Below are 20,456 nucleotides of genomic sequence, written 5' to 3'. Positions count from 1 at the left end.
TTCATCAAAGGGATGAAGCCCCCCCCCCACCCGCTATGAGTATAATCGAGAGAGAGAGAGAGAGAGAGAGAGAGAGAGATGACTGGCTGACTGGCTGTATCACAGTGTGGTACGGTAACACGACCGCTCAGGACTGCAACAGGTTGCAGAGGACCGTTAAAACAGCAGCTAAAATCATCGGCAGCACAGAATTACCCAGTCTCCGTAACATCTACACCACTCGTTGTTTGAAAAAAAGCACATCATAAAAGACACCAGCCATCCCGCAAATACCCTGTTCAAACTACTCCCTTCCAAAAAACGCTACCAGAGCATCAAATCTCGCACCACCCGTCTCAGTAATAGTTTCTTCCCCAGGCAGTCAGGCTGCTGAACAGCTGACCGTGGACTGTTTTGCACTGTATGGTCATTCTTTTGTACTTCTTTCTTTTGTGTTCTTTTTGCACTATAGATGTCTTTTGCACTATAGATGTTGTCTATGTCCTATGTATTTAAGACTGAGAAAGCTCTGAGCAAAATCATTTTCATTGTATTTATACTCTGTATCTATACATATGACAAATAAACCTGAACTTGAACTTGGCAGATGACTGGCGGCAGGGGGTGGCAGGGGGCGCCCCCCCCCCCAAAATGCCCTGACTGCCCCCCCCCCCCAAGAAAAAAACTTTAAAAAGTATATAAAAAATGAAAATACAAATACAAATTTGTATTTTCATTGGGGGTGGGGCGGCGTTTTTTTTTTTGGGGGGGGGGGTGCCCCCTACTGCCCCCCCCCCCCCCCCAAAAAAAATCTTTAAAAAGTATATAAAAATGAAAATACAAATACAAATTTGTATTTTCATTGTGGGGGGGGGGGGGCAGCAGGCCCCCCCCCCCCCCCAAAAAAAAAAAAAAACTTTAAAAAATCTTTTAAAAACTATACCCCCCCAAATGCCCTGACTGGTATAGGCAAGGGGCCTATACCCCCCCCAAATGCCCTGACTGCCCCCCCCCCCCAAAAAAAAAAATAAAAAAAATCTTTAAAAAGTATATAAAAATTAAAATACAAATACAAATACAAATAAAAATATATATTTTTGGGGGGCTTCATCAAAGGGATGAAGCCCCCCCCCACCCGCTATGAGTATAATCGAGAGAGAGAGAGAGAGAGAGAGAGAGAGAGAGAGATGACTGGCTGACTGGCTGTATCACAGTGTGGTACGGTAACACGACCGCTCAGGACTGCAACAGGTTGCAGAGGACCGTTAAAACAGCAGCTAAAATCACAGCACAGAATTACCCAGTCTCCGTAACATCTACACCACTCGTTGTTTGAAAAAAGCCCACAACATCATAAAAGACACCAGCCATCCCGCAAATACCCTGTTCAAACTACTCCCTTCCAAAAAACGCTACCAGAGCATCAAATCTCGCACCACCCGTCTCAGTAATAGTTTCTTCCCCCAGGCAGTCAGGCTGCTGAACAGCTGACCGTGGACTGTTTTGCACTGTATGGTCATTCTTTTGTACTTCTTTCTTTTGTGTTCTTTTTGCACTATAGATGTCTTTTGCACTATAGATGTTGTCTATGTCCTATGTATTTAAGACTGAGAAAGCTCTGAGCAAAATCATTTTCATTGTATTTATACTCTGTATCTATACATATGACAAATAAACCTGAACTTGAACTTGGCAGATGACTGGCGGCAGGGGGTGGCAGCCCCCCCCCCCCAAAATGCCCTGACTGCCCCCCCCCCCAAGAAAAAAAACTTTAAAAAGTATATAAAAATGCAAATTTGTATTTTCATTGGGGGGGGGGGGGGGGGGGGGGGGGGGGTGCCCCCTACCGCCCCCCCCCCCCCCCCCCCCCCCCCCCCCCAAGAAAAAAAAAAAAACTTTAAAAGGTATATAAAAATGAAAATACAAATACAAATTTGTATTTTCATTGTGGGGGGGGGGGGGGGGGGGGGGCAGCAGGCCCCCCCCCCCAAAAAAAAAAAAACTTTAAAAAGTATATAAAAATGAAAATACAAATACAAATTTGTATTTTCATTGGGGGGGGGGGGTTTAAAAAAACTTTAAAAATCTTTTAAAAACTATACTACTACTCGAAGTGCCTGAAATGTCATAAAAAATACGGTGAAACAGCATTCTGCTTCTCGACGGCTTGGAATAAGCTCCCATTACACCTAAGACAGGCACCCTCTGTAGACAGTTTTAAAGCACAGCTCAAGACTTAATTCTTCACTCTTGCTTTTAGTTGATTCTGTTTCTTCTAAATCTCTGTGTTGTTATTTATGTCTTTACTGTTTTGCTTGACTCACTGCCTTTTATTATTACTTTTTAGCCATGATTCTTTGCCACTGCTATTGCCATTTCTCTATTTTTTGTTTTTTGCTCTGTTTTTTGTTTTGTTTCGCTCTGTAAAGCACTTTGAGCAGCATTTATGTCATGAAAGGTGCTATATAAATAAAGTGTATTATTATTTTTATTATATTAAGCCGTGATGCAGTAGCTGTCGAGGTGCACTATCACAGAACATGTTATCGATTGTACACCAAACCAGATCAGACAAAATCTTCTCAAACTTCTGATGCAGTACAAAGTGATGAGTACTCAGAAATAGAAGCAATGGCATTTGATAAGGTCTGTGAGTACATACGATCTGATATGGGCTATATTAAACTATGCCTGGAATTGATGGGGACTGAATTATAAAACATTGTAATGCAGAAAAAAATCACTTGGAAATATAACATTAAGGCATACAACATTAATTATTCCAATAATACTGTACAGGTCAAATGTGCATTTTCGTTTTTTATTGTCACAATAAAAAACGTAAATTCATATTATCCTGCAGAAATTTAAAAGTTGGTTTTCACATGAAAATATCATTAATAGCTTTCATGTTACTGATAGCAATTTATGTTAGCTGTTTGTAGAGTCTATCTCACAGTCTGACCTAGTTCTGGGAGTGGGCGTGTCTGGACCTGCTGCTTGCCAGGGTGGACACACCTGGACAAAATCATCTGCAATCAAGCCAGCCCTATTTAAGCCCCAGTTGAACATAGATGTAGAGTTGATTCTCCACTCACTAGTGAGCAAGAGCAAGTTAGCAGAGAAGCCCCTCACTGCGGGGTACTTGGGTTAGCAAGCATGGAACTAAATCAGAGACCAGTAATTAGTAGGCAGGAGTCCACTGACTGTGTAGTGCACAGTCCTTCAGAATCACCAACAGTCCCATTAGTGGAACTGAGAGACTTGGATTCATCGGTTACGTTATTACAAGCTGCCCAGATCCGTGAACATCAACCCCTCCTGCTTATTGCAGGGGTAGTTCACCCCCCCCAAAACAATCTGTGAATTACACACCCCATGAAGCTGTGAATTTGTGGAGATTTCTTTACTTTTGTTGCTTTCCTAAACCAATAGTTTGATAACCGGCGGTTATCAAATTATTGGTTTAGGAATGCGACAAAACCTAAAAAAAACTCCATGTATTCAAGGGTTCATGGGGGTGTGTAATGGATAGAAAATATGTTTTTTTGGGGGGGGAACTACTCCTTTAAATCCAAATGAAATTCCCCAAATAAAATATCATGCAATGCAGGAAACATTTCACAATAAAAAGAGATCTAAAAAGGCACTAAAACACAGGAATATTTACAATAATGTGTCACAATGGAAGCGGACAGTGCATTACGTGAGGCTGCTGTTTCGAAAATGGACAGTAGAGTCATTGCTGCCATAAGCCGTGATGCAGTAGCTGCCGAGGTGCACTATCACAGAACAGGTTTGGTGTACTATCGATTGTACACCAAACCAGATCAGACAAAATCTTCCCAAACTTCTGATGCAGTACAAAGTGATGAGTACTCAGAAATAGAAGCAATAGCATTTGATAAGGTCTGTACATGTGTACTTTTCCAATGTTCTGTCGCTGGAAATTCAGTGCTTGAAACGTAGCTTAGATTTGTTACTTGCTCATATTTACATACTCTGAAAATACTAATTCTGAATGCCCTATTGTGACAGCCAAGCCACACTATGAAATGCCCACATACTGTTGAGTCTGGTGTATGTACTAAGCCGTACTACGGTCTTATGTGCCAAAAAGGGCCTAAATGCTAAAGTGAGCTTGTAGATCGGCTATTTCCAGTGCACAACATCGTCATACGACGGAGCATAAATTAGGCAGTATAGACTTCAATTTTCAACACACTGTATAAAATGTGTGAGAGAATACTCCATGAATAAATGATTAGATGTGGTTGCCCACACGTCTCTAAAAGTAGAGCACTTTTAAAGCACAGATATCTCTCATTATATAACTGTACCACATGAAGACATCAGTTCCATTTTAATGAGTCAAACCAAGTAGAATTGACTGATTCAATCTGCTCACACATTTACTATATGGATATATTTTAGCACACTGCAAGAAAGGTTAAAACCCTGGTTCTCAACCTGTGTGCTGGGGCCCACTGTTGGGCCACGAGGGCCCGGGGATGGCAAGTGGGCCTTCAAATAATTGGCAAGACACTATGATTATAATGATAATTTTACATGATTAAAAAGTGATAGCAACAAATAGGAACTTTAAGTATACTACCTCAGTCCCTCCTTGTTGGTGTTCCATCGATGAACTGGGTCAATTAGGTCTCTGAAAACATAACAGCATGGGTAAGTCAGTGTGTCTTAGCCCTCACAACTTTGGGTACTTGCATCTGACGACAGTATCGGAACTAAATACAGTTTCGCAGATCCTCACCTGGGTCTGGGACCTCCTCTCCGTCCTCAGAATCCTGGATCCGAACCCTGGCGTCCGAGTCGTTGACAACCAAGGGGGCAAATTGAGGTAGCTGAGGACCCTCGTCATCGCCCTCGCCCTCATCGCCCTTGCCCTCTCCCTCATCGCCCTATCCCTCATCGCTGTCCTCAGAGTCCTCAGAGCAAGAGTCTGTAATTACATGGAACAAAACATCATTAGTCTGATCTGATAGTGTGTGGTCTAGTAGGCCACGAGTTATTGTCATCTTACAAGTTAGCATCAACTAGGCCTTGGCCTTAACCTTGCCCTTGCCTTGTCGATGAGATGCCTTGCCTCCCAGGACTCTCCGGGGCTTTGGTGGGATGCGTAAAAATTGTCAGCGATTTTTACACTATGCTTCATCGACCTTGCGATCAGTCGGCACTCCCTGCTGCTCAGTTGCCTCGCTGACTGTGAATGGATGACAAGGGATGGAAAATAATCTTTAATTCGTCTTCTTGGACAGGTCTAGGATCTGTCCTTTGATACAACCTGTTGTACATGGCCGTCTCCCTTGCCGGAGTCTACACTTCTTTTTGCGCATGTACGTGCTATTGTGGTACTGGAACAACCACACCAGGCTGCGTCAAGGAAAATAATGATGACGTTTTAACATTTACAGAGTCAGAAAGTATGTATATGAATTTCACAACAGCTATTCTCACTTCAAGTTCAGATCAATGTGTTTAATAAAATAAAACATGTAAACAGCAACAACTTACGCCTGCGACATTAAAGCCCACTGTGCCTCCACCATCTGTGGTGCCATCCATTCCGAGTGCCTTGATAAAGACAGTATACTGTGTTACAAAAAACATGCATATCATCTCTAGCATCTCTGGTTGGACGCTATTCTAAAGACATCACACGCACACGTCGCTTGACACCTACACTACAGGCCACACAATGGACAATTGATATTGATATTACCTTTCAATAATTGAATCTCAGTGCATTCTCCCGGTCATGCTTAGTGCTTCTGGTCTCGAACAAATATAACGTCTCTAAAGAGTTGCAGAGAGATTTCTTTTCTCTCTGGATACCGTCGTACCAAATGCAAAATGGTATACTGGGTTCCGAAAGGGGCTACAAGCATTTTCAAGGCTACTCTTACCATTTTATGCTACTTGTAACATAAAATGTTTCATAATTATTTTTTAACAATTAAACAAAAATTCACATACCTACAAAAAGTAACTTTTTGAGTAAAAGTTAATTTCTAGCCCTGGTTAACTGATTATTGGGGGATGGGAGACTTACTTGCTGTTCTGCATTGTCTGCTCTTTGATTCTGTTGAGTCTGACATACAGTATGGGTACTGAGGCCTTCACTGGGGCTGTACCAAACTTTAAAAAGCATCAGAAAAATGGACAGTTAAGCTTGAGTCGAGAATATTTGAAAAAGAACACATTTTCAAATATAGAATCATACCTTTCAATAGTACATTTATATGGGGGGAAACTTACTTGCTGTTTGCGTGGAAATAATGCAAATACCTGGCAAAGGGTCAGAAAAGGGGAAGTTAACCTCGAGAATATTGACATTGTGCACAATTTCAATATAAAAGTCATAACTTCAATAGTGATTTTATTTTTGAAGAAAGACTTACCGTTGTACGCTGGCTTCGAATGACCTCGGTAGTGCGTATAGGTGGTGGGTTCCTCCCACCTCTGCCAGCGGGTAACAGACCCTGTGATTGCGTCATATTGGAAGTCCACATGCTCCTCAGGTGGAGGCCAGTATTCAGGTCCATCTCTATCTCCATGTCGTCGTCTTCCAACATATTATGTATTTATTATATATTAGTTATTTTTCAGGAAATGGAAAAAATAACCTGTGTACCAATGTATTGTTATGTTATGGATTGTTAATACTTTTCGTTGGTTCAATATTTATAAAAGCTACAGACACACCTAAACACTTATGACTTTCAACATTCAACTAAAAACTTTGAAAGATGACATATGGAGGTAAAGGTTTCTGCCCGACATATGGATAGGAGCAGTGTTGCATTGGTGAATCTATCTCTGGTGGGATGCTATTCTAAAGACGTCACATGCACACGTCGCTTAACACCTACACTACAGACCACACAATGGACAATTGATATGCATCTAGGCTCATTCCTATGTTAATTCACCTGGCGTGACACTACGCTGGCTTTGCCTGACCTCGGAAGTGTATACTCTTGGTCGGTTCCTCCTTGCCTAATGCCTCCTTGCAAAGGAACAGAAAAAGGACATTTTAGTTTGGGAATATTTGAAATATGATCAATTTCAAGTACAAATGAGCCCAATGGAAACAAGCCATAGCACTTTCTTGGGTTTAAAATCCTCTTGACAGACCTTATACCAAACTGTACTTCCCTGTGCTTGTCTTTGAAAACTGTTGATAAAGTATTAAATCAATCAATCTCCCTGGAGCCAGATTTAAAATATGGTCTCCCGCTCTGCCATCTTCCTTGCATCTCTTCACTGAGCTTACTGTAGGCATTGAAGAGGACCCTGCTAAAACTATTTATTTATTTTAATAGTCCATAATCTACAAATTGATTGCAATGTATAACCTAAACACTATTGAGATAGGTGTATGTCCACAACACAATGCAGGTTATGCATGGTAGAATAATAGGTGTGCTTCTGTGCAAACATAAACAATAAGCACAATAGAATAAACAGTGTGCTTCTGTAGAAACGTTGAGAAAAGAGGCTATATGTAGTTACATTGGCGCCTCTGAAAATACAACACTCAGCACTCAGTGAGACACTCAGTCTCACCTGAAGAATTATCTGCACTCACACAATTGCTCCCCTTTTTTTCTTTTTTTTTTGCAGATTACATTTCAGGAGCATATGCGACCAAAAATGTCAAAAAATGTAACTATTGAAAAGTAAAGGCATTGAATAACAATACCTTTCTTACACAGTGACCATCCAAAGAGACTGCTATACGGCACAGGGGATTTCCAGAGCCTGCTCGGGCTGGTGTTGCTATGGTCATTCAATGGCCATATTAGGGAGTTCAACGGGCATTGACTTCACTCATTGGCCAACCCAACCATGGATTGGCCAAGCTTTGCGTGATGTTTGTACCGCTCTACCAATATAAGTGGTAGTTAGCAATATACATTCTTATACAGAGCAAAAGAGGTAATCGATTCTGTGTTGCTGATTTTGAAATGTTGCACTGGACACTTCATCATTATGGGAAAACGGATAGATTATTGCATAATGCTGTGGTAGTGGGGCATAAGGTGTACTACTTAAGAGGGTTAATGGGTGGTACTGCAAACTCCAGGAACTTTCAAGATCAGATGCGGGTGCACATCTTCAACACAGTGTCTCTTTGCTGGACAAAGTTGCCCCCAGTGGCAACGGTTTCAGGAGAAAGTCCACCTGAGGTTCCCTCCATGCGCCACGGTCAGACGGCTATGCTGATAGAAGATATCATCTACCTCTGGGGGGGAATTAAGTTCAAAATGGAAAGCTGCAATGTGCTTTATGCATTTGATGTCAACACCCACAGATGGTTCATGCCCAGGGTTTCTGGAACTAGACCAAAGGGGAGGGATGGCCACTCAGCCTGGCTCTTGGGGAAGGTGATGTATATCTTTGGAGGATGCATAAGTAGATACAATTGGGAAAGACACGATAATAACATCTACAAGTTAGACACCATCCAAATGGTCTGGTCCTTTGTTAACACCAGAGGCATTCCTCCACCTGCTGGATACTGGTGTTCTGCCACCATCATCAGGACAAAGCTGTATGTATTTGGGGGCCAAGGGGGCCAGGGCGATGACCAGTACAATAACATCAAAGTGTTTGACACAGAGACCAACAGCTGGCTGAGCACACCTTCTGCACAGCTTCCAGAAGGACGTGTTGCTCATTCAGCTTTTGCCTACAATGGAGAGCTGTACATAATTGGTGGCCGTAGCTTACATATCGTAAACAATCGTTTCCAATACTTCAATGATATATGGAAATTCAATACAGCGACCTTCTCCTGGAAGAAGGTGAAGCCCAAGGGGAAAGGTCCGCGTAGAATGTATAAGATGAGCTGTTGCACGATGGGAGATCGTATCATCCTTGGATGTCACATAACCGGTGACCTGTACATCTTAGACTTGCGTCCTAGTCTGAAGGTGTTATGTAAACTAGCAGTTATTCAATATGGGCTAAAGCGGTCTGAACTCCCACGCAACATCAGGTGGGAACTGAAAGCCATGACTAAAACCAGAAAAAGGAAGAGTAGTGCTCAATTTCACGCTCATGGTCAATTTCGCGTTCGTGCTCAATGTCCCACTCAATGATCTATAGCACAAGGTGGCACATGATCAAAAAGCAGATGGTGCCAATACCTTGGGGGAATGTCCAACAAAAAATGTGCTAGTTAGACAGCAGACAATGTGGGCACAAGGCGCTGGGGGGTCGTATTTCATCTCTGAATTAGCCATGGGTGTGTATTGGGTATGAGAGGTCATCAGGCTGTTCGCCCCTTGGTTCGCCTCCCTTTTCTGTTCAGTGTATGCGTTGAAGTGTCTTAACCCCTAACTGCTTCCCAGGCACTGTATTTGACGGCATTGCCCAGTCTGCTCCTAGTAATTAGGGTGGCCTAAATGCAAATTTGGAAACAGATGACCTGCTAGGGTGACCCCACACCCCCCACCCCCCACCCACACACACAAAGATTAGACCAATCAGAGTGTAGCATACATGCTGGCACATTGCTTTTTAACTTGCAGATTCAGCAAGTTGGAGGAGACACAAATGATTTCCCGCTCAGGAGACAGATCTGCTTGTGTCAAAAGTGAAAGCATGTGACAATACAATAGCAGCATTAGTAATGTGATATATCAGGATATGGGAGAAACAAAAGTTCTCTGCTCACCAAAAACCATAACAAGTGGTGGACCATGTCTTAATTTGGATAGATTTGAAGCAGTGCGAACGCGTTGCAAACCTGCCTATATACTGTAGGTCAATATACTACTGTATCTAATGTGCTCTGAATGAATAATGACATCTCAAAGGCCATTAAGCTCATAGTGCAGAAAAAACTAAAATGAGCAAAAGTTTCTTAATTGTCAAATTAAGAAATGAGGTTACCGGCATGAAAAGAAAGGTCAAATTAGCTACTTCGAGAACATAGCAGAAAACAAAAAAAATCCTCAAAAACTCTGGAAGTCACTAAAACATTATAGGCCTCAATAATAGACTCCAGACAAAAACCACCAACCAAAGTTTTAAGATAAACGACTCGCTCATTACCGACAAAGAGGAGGTGACAAATTGTCCCGACACTCCAGTCCTTCAATGAAAATCTGGGTGTGCAAAAGGATGACTTTAAGTTCACTGAGGTAACATGCAAATCTGCAAAAGATTTAAATAAAAGCTGAAACCATCCCCAACAGATTCATATTACCAACTTGTCCATCAGGCAGTGTCACATCCCACAATAATTTAAGCTTGCAAGAGTAACCATCAGCTGCGCTAAATAGGAAGAAAACAAAACCTGATCAACTACCGCCTTGTTCCCATCCTATGCTCCATCTCGAAGGTCATAGAAAGACCATAGCTGAATGGTTAGAGAGCCTGCCTGGGAAGGCAAAGGTCACCAAATCCATGGTTCAGTTCAGACCTCAGTTTTTTACTTGCGGTTCGATTCAAAGCTTTTTTTGTGTCTATTTGGTTCCATTTGTACATTCAGAGTTACAGACCCCTAACTGTTCAAGGATGCCTTGGGGGTCCCTGGAGCCAACTTTGAGAACCACTGCTTTAAACCCTGTTAGCAGCTGACCAATACCGGACCAGAATGTAGACACTGGCCATCTGCTACAACAACTCTTATGTCCAAGCAAAGTTTTTTGGGGCGCCAGGAGCACATCAGGAGAAAGCACCCTCCTCCTCTCACCACACAAAAGCACACAGCTCCACTGTGACTGTGGAACAAAAGCCCTCACCTCTTTTGTATTGACGTGTACAGTTTGTGAAACGTGAGTGGTGTTTAATGTGGGCATCCTTCACAGATGTTGGAGAGCATTATTCTAAAATAATGTTTCTGTTTCTACAAGACCTTTAAGCTGGCTGGAGCCTGGATCTCAATCCCCCAGGCGGTAACCAGAACGGTTGGTACAACAACGTAATTGGAACCTTTTTTTTCCTCCATGGAACGCTCGGTACAAGCGGCCCGCTTGGTGAGAACAGTCGGTACCAGTGAGGCGGACCACTCAGCCCGCTTGGTCGTAACAGTTGGTGCCGAACGTTGCGAAGAATCGTACATCTGAGGAGGATACTGGAAGGAGTAGGGAGCGGAACCTGTCATGACCTTCATTGTCTTCCAAAAGGCTTTTGACACCGTCCACCGGGGGAAACTGATGGACATTCTCCGGGCCTACAGAGTTCCTGAGAAGATGGTTCAGATGATATATTCAAGCTACAGCCAGACTCGAGTTCAAACCCACGACGGTGACACCAAATGAGAAAAGATGAGAAACCAGACATGGGAGAAGACCTCAAGAGGCGGCTGTTCTTATATCTGTTAGTCCAGATTTCATTTTTACTCAAAAAAGAAATGTAAAAAGATGATTTAAGTTGTATTGCATTACTAAAAAAAAAGTATATTCTATTTATTTGTATAATGTACTTAACATATAATAGTAATGCAATGTGTAAATGTGGGTGGGGGGGGGGGGGGGGGGGGGGTAGGGTTAGGGCTAACCTGTTAGTACTCACATGTTTTACTTAAGTAAAAGTAAGTATCAATACTGCAATGTAGAAATACTCTGTTACAAGTGAAAGTCCAGAATTCTACATTTACTTGAGTAAAGTACAAAAGTATTGGTATCAAAATATACTCAGAATATATGGGAAGAAGATGGCAGGGAAGATTGGTAGGTCGGCATCACAAGCTGCTTAGTCAGAAAAAAGAAGGAAAGGGGAGCTAAATGTCCTGCCTGAATATACAGAGGGATTGGATGACCACAAAATGTAAGAAGCTCGTCAGGCTCTGCTCAATGAAATGATGAAGACAAAACCAAGTGGATCCCTCGTTAAGAAACAGATGGACGTGACCTTTGCTTTTAGTAGAAAAGAAGTTGTCACAGAAAAGCATGCTATCAGCCAGATGGTACAGCAATGGCCAGCTCTTTTCACAGAAAGCCTGGTGACTTTGTGGCCTTGTGCTTTCGAAATGTAACGTTCAATGCATTTATGCATGGCACAAAATACATTTCAGTTGATAATTATAGTTTTTTTTTGCTAAGGGTAGCTGAGGGTCACAGGTTTTAATTATTTGACCATGGGCTTATGATGTTTGCTTTGTGTGCTTTTGTTTCAGATTTGGTGCGAGTTCCACATGGGGGGGAAAAAACTCTGAGACCATTTATTTGGGGCGCTTGACCAGTTGTCCCCGAGGCTGACCTTTTCAGGAAGAAGAAAGGTGTCACTGGACAACGTCTGAGCTTTTACTTCAGACCAAGGTGAGTTGTCTACACTAGTCTACTTCCTCTCTTCCCTCGATCGCTGTTCCTCTCCTTTCCATTTGCAAACTTCTTCTCATGTCATCTATTCTCATATCTTCTCTATCCTTCCTATTATTTCCCCCTTTAATTTTTTGTCTAATCATCTCTATCCTTTCCACTGCTGTCTATTCATCTCTATCCTTTCCTCATCTCCTGTCTTCTTTTTCTCCCGCCGCCACTTCTTTTCTCTATTCTTGTTTAATGTCTCTGCTTCTATCCTTTGCCTTTCTGACCTCTCCTTTTCCTCCTTTCTCCTTTCATTTCAACTCCTTCTCTCATGTACTATCCAGTCCTGAAACTACAATGAATTTGGGGTCATTTCTAGAACATATTTGAAGGTTAATATACTTGGTGTTATATCCGTTATCTTCCAGACCACAGAGCCAACCGATGTCAGGTCTGTTTGTCTTCGGGGACTGCCAGTCATCTTGAGGGACGATCTTGCTGTCTTCTTCAAGACTTGCTCCGTAGGTAACTTGATTTGTTGTAAATATTGCAGGTGTATAGTTTTTTTTTTTTTTAAAGGTGGGGTAAAATCTGTTCCTTAGAAGTTACAGAACCATATTTGATGCACAGTTTTGCTACAAGTACTTGTAATGTAATGTACAGATCCAAATATGGCATTTCAGGAAAATGTTATAGTCCTTTTAATAATTACTTTCAGTGTGGTTTATCTAACGATATGATAATGTCATGTCCTTGTCCTTCTGTTTCTTTCTGTGTTAGGATGTAAGTGAAATTTCCCTGTATAGTGGGAATCCTCTGCTTCGATCCAGAAAGTCCTCAGCTCAACCCATCCAAAGTCAGGATCATCTTGGAAGGGAGTGTGGTGATGGAGGTGGCCAACCTGCCTCAGGCAGTCTGTCTTTTCGGTCTGATTTATGCCCTGCATCTTGACTACCCGAAGTGCATGAACAATACATGCAACTTCATACAACAGGAAATGTTCAACCTGGATAGAAGTGAGCTGCCACCCAAGATTCAAAGTTTGAAATATCAGCGGGAAGCATAAAACATGGGTTCAAAACTAACCACTATATGTCTGTAGCAGTAGAATAATGTTGCACTTTTAGAGCAACATAGAATTATCTACTCAAAGACCCGTCGATCGGCTATTTTCAAATAGCCTATGTATAAAATAGGGCTGAATTGGTTAATGTATGTTTTATAATATAATAATTTATATCTGCAAAGTAAGTAACTAAAATAATTTTTCAAATTTCAAAAAATAAAGTTTTCAAATAATTGTAGTGGAGTAAAAGTACAATATTTGCCTCTGAGATGTAGTGGAGTATAAGTAAAAAGTCTTGCAAATTGGAAATACTCCAGTAAAGTAAAAGTACCTCAAAATTGTACTTAAGTACAGTACATACAGTAGTTACTTTCCACCACTGATATATGTATACACAAAATTATGTATTTATTAAAAAAAAAAGTTGCTTGTACCGCGTACTTTCTAAAATGTGTTATCATTTAATTATGTGTTTTCAAAACAGGATCATTGTAAAATGTAAACATGTTCTGAAATGTCACCACTAGGTGGAGACAACCGATAGCTTATTATGGTACATATTTTGACCAGAGCTCAGCTCAGGCCATATTGATCAGTAGACCAATTAGCCAAGTTGTTCAGAAGTCCTGAAGAAAAATCCACTGTATAGCCTACTGGTTGTCTGCAGCCTCCAGGTTTTCTTCAAAATAAGTAGAACACTCACTGATTTAAATGTTAAGTGTCTATGCACATTGGCATAGACACTGTCTGGCACATTAGGAGTCCACTAGGTTACATTTGGGGTTAAGTCTTTGTTTCTGTTACAGTAATTAATTTTGTATGTCTGACAAAAATACTATTTTGAAGAAAATGTCCATCAGCAGCAGACTGGTGATGACCCCTGAAGGTCTTGATTATGACATTTTATAGTTGATTAATTGTCATACAAATAATTGCAATTGATGATTAAATTGTGTTTTTGGCATTGAACATTGGAACATGTAATTTAGATAAAAAAAATACAAAAACGGGCTTAATTGCGCAGGGTACAGAATATGACAAATAACTTAAGCTATACAAAGAAATGACTGATAATGACCAATAAGGGACTGTTTATTTTTAGGTTGGTAAATAAAAAGAAATGCCAAAATAGGATATAGCCTATCCTTAATGTTATACTTGAATTTGTATTTATTTATTTAAATAGGCCCAGAGAAAATAACCGATCTACAAGCTCACAGCACAAGAGATTGTAGATCTGGTATTTTTCACTATTTTTGAAAATGTCTGACATTTTTATTTCACTCGGATGTTTTTTTTTTACAGATCTAACGATTCTGCAAATAATTGTTATCAGGTGATCATGACTTACTGCCTACTCAGCCAATCAGCGCTGAGCACCGTTGCAGCGGCAACACAAGTCAATTTGAATTCAAACTGTCATTAATTTCTCGGCAAGCAGAAAGATGGCTGGCCCACGTTATAGAGCTCCGAGTCACCGTTATGCGCAATCTGACGGAGAGTCAGACGATGAACTGACAGGAATGGTTAGTATGGTTTTTGATTGATTGAATACTTTATTAAAAGTTTACAAAGAGAAGCACAGTGAGTGAAGTACAGTTTGGTACACGGTCTGTCAAGAGGATTTTAAACCCAAGAAAGCGATATGGCTTGTTTCCATTGGGCCCATTTGTACTCACTTCATCGAAACAATGGTTTAAATAAATTAGTTCTATCTGTATTAAGATACAAGATACAACTTCATTGTTGTTAACAACTTCATTTGCCGATCGAATGTCCACAGTGTGAAATCATAGCTAACTGACCGGCAACGTTCGTTAACTAGCTGGCTAACGCGTTAGCCAGCAAGTTAACGAAGGTAAGTTATACCTTTGTAACAAGCTAGCTATAGCTAGTCAACTTCAAGGGGGGGGGGGGGGGCAGTTTGAGCGGTTTAAACGTTTTAAAGTGTGTTATTATCCGTGTTTCTTAACATTTATTAACACACAACAATATTATAAACAACAACATTCAACACATTTCACATATCGGTGCATCTGGGTGGGTATATTCTAGTTGTGTGTTTTTTTCATCACTAGATTACGTTTTGATATGATAGACAGTGGTGGAAAAGGTAGGCTAGCCCAGAAGGCGATCCGCCTCCAGCTTAAGTTAAGTCATATAAGACCTGGAGCTGGTTTCACCACCTCACACAAGTTCAAACTTAGCCTAGTTATAGCTTAAATGGCTTTAGGGCCCTGAGAATCAGTCTGTTATGGCAAGAGCTCCATCGTGGGGTTGAACCGTGGCCCAGAATCTGCAGCAAAATCCTTTCCATTTACTTAAAACAATAAACTGTAGAATGCAGAGACTAATTATTTGAGCACTTTGCCTTTGTCTTTGTCTCCCTCCCTTTAGTATGAAACATTGTGTGTGTGTATATGTGTATATATATGTATATATGTCAGTGGTGGAAAAGGTACTCACATTTTTACTTAAGTAAAAGTATCAATACTGCAGTGTAGAAATACTGTTACAAGTAAAAGTCCGGAATTCAAAATTTATTTGAGTAAAAGTACAAAAGTATTGGTATCAAAATGTACTTAAATGACCAAAAGTAGAAAGTACTCATTATGCAGAATGTCCCATTTCACAAGTTTTCAAATGTATACAATTTATAAAGATCTTTTGAAAATATGGCTAATTTCAAATGGCCAAAATGTATATGGGGCTGAAGTGGGTTAATGTATGTTTTGCAATAATGATCAAAATCTAGTAACTAGTAACTGAAAAGTAATTGTAGTGGAGTAAAAGTATAATATTTGCCTCTGAGATGCAGTGGAGTAAAAGTACTGAACATTGGAAATACTCCAGTAAAGTAAAAAATACCTCAACATTGTACTTAGTACAGTACTTGAGTACTTAGTTACTTTCCACCACTGCTATTATTTATTCAAATTGGATTTGTTTTGAAATTGAGCATATTTCAAATATTCCCAAACTAAAATGTCTCTTTTCTGTCCCTTTGCAAGGAGGCAAGGAGGAACCCACCAAGAAATTATTATCCCGAAGTAATTCGAAGCCAGCATACAGTAAGTCTTTCTTTAAAATGAATTCACTATTGAAGTTATGACTTTTATATTTAAAATTGTGCATAATATCAATATTCTCGATGTTAACTTCCCCTTTTCTGACCCTTTGCCAGACATTTGCATTATTTCCGCACACACAACAGGTAAGTTTCCCCCCATGTATTATTTACTATTGAAAGATATGATTCTATATTTGAAAATGTGTAGTTTTCCAATATTCTCGACTCGAGCTTAACTGTCCTTTTTTCTGATGGTTTTTAAGGTTTGGTACAGCCCCAATCAAGAACTCAGTACCTACATGAGAGACTGGAGAGCTCAGCAGACGGCAAGAGCACACATTGTAGAACAGGAAGTAAGTCTCCCATCCCCCAATACCAAGTTAACCAATTAACCAGGGTTAGAAATTAACTTTTACTCAAAAAGTTAGGATATATGTATCCAAATACATGTACTTTTTGTATGTATGTGATTTTTTTGTTGTTGTAATTGATAAAAATAATTGTGCAAGATTTTATGTTACAATTAGCATTAAATGGTAAGAGTAGCCTTACAAATGCTTGTAGCCCCTTTCGGAACCCAGTATACCATTTGGCAAAAGAAATCTCTCCGCAACACTTTATAGACGTTATATTTGTTCAAGACCAGAGGTACCAAGCATGACCGGGAGAGTGCACTGAGATTCAATTATTGAAACGTAGCCTATGACTTATCTAAGAATTGTGCTCATTTCCAATGTTCTCAATCTTAACTTCCCTTTACTGTCTTTATCAAGCGACTTGGAGTCTTCGCAGAGGTGGAGGACCTCTTGCCTGGCATGGATGGTGGAGACGGAGGTGGAGGTGGAGACCAAGTCCCACAAGTCTTTTGAGCTGAAGCATGTGCACGCACATGCATCGATTAAAAACAACCCTTAAGTTCACACCTCAACAAAGTTTACAAAGGCTGCCGACTGCCGGGTGTCACACCAGGTGAATTAACATAGGAATGAGCCTAGATGCATATCAATTGTCCATTGTGTGGCCTGTAGTGTAGGTGTTAAGCGACGTGTGTGCGTGACGTCTTTAGAATAGCGTCCAACCAGAGATAAACTCACCAATGCAACACTGCTCCTATCCATATGTCGGGCAGAAACCTTGTATTTCCATATGTCATCTTTCTATGTTTTTAGTTGAATTTTGAAAAGTGTTTAGGTAAATGGTGCATTTATATAGCGCTTTTACCCAAATTTACATAGATTGTGTATTACATTCACCCATACACACACACACCAATGGCGGAGGGAACCATGCAAGGCACCAACCTGCTCATCGGAAGCAATTAGGGGTTCAGCGCCTTGCTCGAGGACACTTCAACACTAACTCTGGGGGAGCCCGGGATCGAACTGGGAACTGTACGGTCCCCATTCGGCCGCTCTCCCGGCCACTCTACCCCTGAGCCACTGCCGCCCCAGATGTATCTGTAGCTTTTATAAATATTGAACCAATGAAAAGTATTAACAATCCATATCATAACAATTACATTGGAACACAGGTTATTTTTTTCATTTCCTGAAAAATAACAGTTTTCCCAATTGTCCCAATTTTATTGTGCCAACAGAACGATTGAGGGGGGACTTCGACATTGGAGATGGGCCTGAATACAGGCCCCCAGCTGAGGAGCGCTTGGAGTTCATACATGACCCAATAACAGAGTCTGTTACCGAATGGCTGAGGTGGCCCAGGCAGCTGGGATGACACCACAGTGGTGTAAAGTGGTGCTGCAGCCTACAGCTGATCAATGACCTGATGAGTGTGACAGCTGATGAAGGAGTGAACGAGCCCTCATATATATTGTATGTGTGTGTGTTGTGTTTATTGTAACACTGTTATAATTATTTTATTGTGTAATAATCGATTCAGGTGATTTGCAGCAACTCATAATTTCATAAAAATGTTATAATACTCCACAATACTGCCAATAAATAGGTTGAAAAATGAAAATGTATTCTTCTTAATCCCGGTTTGATTGAAAACAGACATACATACATACAGTTCATGGATGAAAATGATAATGCAAACATTCATCATGATAGGTAAAACTTTATTGTATATTTTACGTTACAAAAAACATGCATATCAGTTCAAAACATCAGGCTGAACAGTTTATGATGCAGGTACTGATGCAGGTCTTCTGTAAAGTAACTAAGTACATTTACTCAAGTACGATACTTATCAAGTACAATTTTGAGGTATTTTTTTTTACTTGGAGTATTTCCAATTTTCAGTACTTCAGTACACTACAATTATTTGAAAACTTTAGTTACTAGTTACTTTGTAGATTTTGATTATTACAATAGCCGATCTGCAAGCTCACAATGCGTCCCATGCCACATATTGTGAGCTTGTAGATCTGCTATTTTCAAAAGATTTTTTATACATTTTGAACTTAAAGTATACTTGAGTAAATGTACTTTGTTACTTTACACCACTGCACGTGGTCTATTGACAGAATGGGCTATTTCTAGTGAAAATTACTTTTACAAAAGAAGCATGATGTGAGCTTGTAGATCTGCTATTTTCAAAAGATTTTGTATACATTTTGATCTTCTGAAATGGGACATTCTGTACAATGAGCACTTTTACTTTTGGTAGTTTAAGTACATTTTGATAGCAATACTTTTGTACTTTTACTCAAGTACATTTTGAATTCTGGACTTTTACTTGTAACAGAGTATACACTGATTGATTGATTGATTGATTGATTGATTGATTGATTGATTGATTGATTGATTGATTGATTGATTGATTGATTGATTGATGTACTTTATTTAGTAAGACATGAGAACAACAGTACATGGAAGTACAAATTCACAATACAAGGTCTACTAAACTGGAAGACTCATTAAGCACTGAGCTACAGCACTGCTGTACTTAAGTAAAACGTGAGTACTTTTACCACCACTGCCCACTCATTCATCAGCTGTCACATTCATCAACAAATGACACGTGGGCAGTGGTGGTAAAGGTACTCACGTTTTACTTAAGTAGAAGTATCAATACTACAAGTAAATGTCCAGAATTCAAAATGTACTTGAGTAAAAGTACTGAAGTATAGGTATCAAAAAGTACCAAAAGTAGAAAGTATTCATGAGGGCGCGCTCCCACCGCACTTTTATTTTACCTCTGGGGCAGAATCTGCAAATGCTTTGTCAATGCAAATAAGTGGATTCCTGGTCTTGCAGATTTTTTCCAAGAATCCACGCATTTGCATTGACAAAGCATTGGCAGATTCCACCCCAGAAGTAAAATAAAAGTGCGGTGGGAGCGCGCCCTTATGCAGAATGTCCCGTTTCACAAGTTATCATGCCTAAAATGTATTTAAAATATTTTGAAAATAGCAGATCGCTGCAACGCGTTGTGAACTTTGTAGAAAATCTACAAAGTAACTAGTAACGGAGTTTTCAAATAATTGTAGTGGAGTAAAAGTAGAATAGTTGTCTCTGACATGAAGTGGAACAGTAGAAGTATACCTCAAATTGTACTTAAGTGCAGTACTCAGTGGTGAGCTGTGGATTTTTGAACTATGGGTACTCTATTTTATGACGTCACGTGCGTGCGCAAGCATGTGCACATAGCCACTCAGCTCAGTGCTAGTTGAAATACTGTATTCAACATGTGATTATTAATGTATTTATATTTATTATTATTTTGTTGCATTGTTAATTTGTTGTTTTTATTTTTGTTTCAATTAATTAATTATTTTATTTTCCTTTTAGTTTTATATAAATGCCCTTTACATAGATTCACCCACACATAAGTGCTTAAAATAATCAGTCAACTTGTCTTTACTTGAATTACTTTTTTTTAAGACTTACATTGCTTTCAAAACAGTGTTTTTTAAAACAAGTTAAAAAAATAAAAAATACCCTTTTGCTACTCACCAAAACAAAGACGGTTTTATGGAGTTGAAAGCCTACTTTACTAAATGGGAACACTGTGAGCCCCCACCTCACGTCTAAAATACACTTTTTGGACAGAAAAGAAAATATTTCACCGGAATTAAAACCTGTTTTTGGTT

This window comes from Gymnoscopelus microlampas (assembly GCF_963454915.1).
Source record: "Gymnoscopelus microlampas genome assembly, chromosome: 10".
NCBI lineage: Eukaryota > Metazoa > Chordata > Actinopteri > Myctophiformes > Myctophidae > Gymnoscopelus > Gymnoscopelus microlampas.
This window is presented reverse-complemented; position numbering follows the sequence as displayed.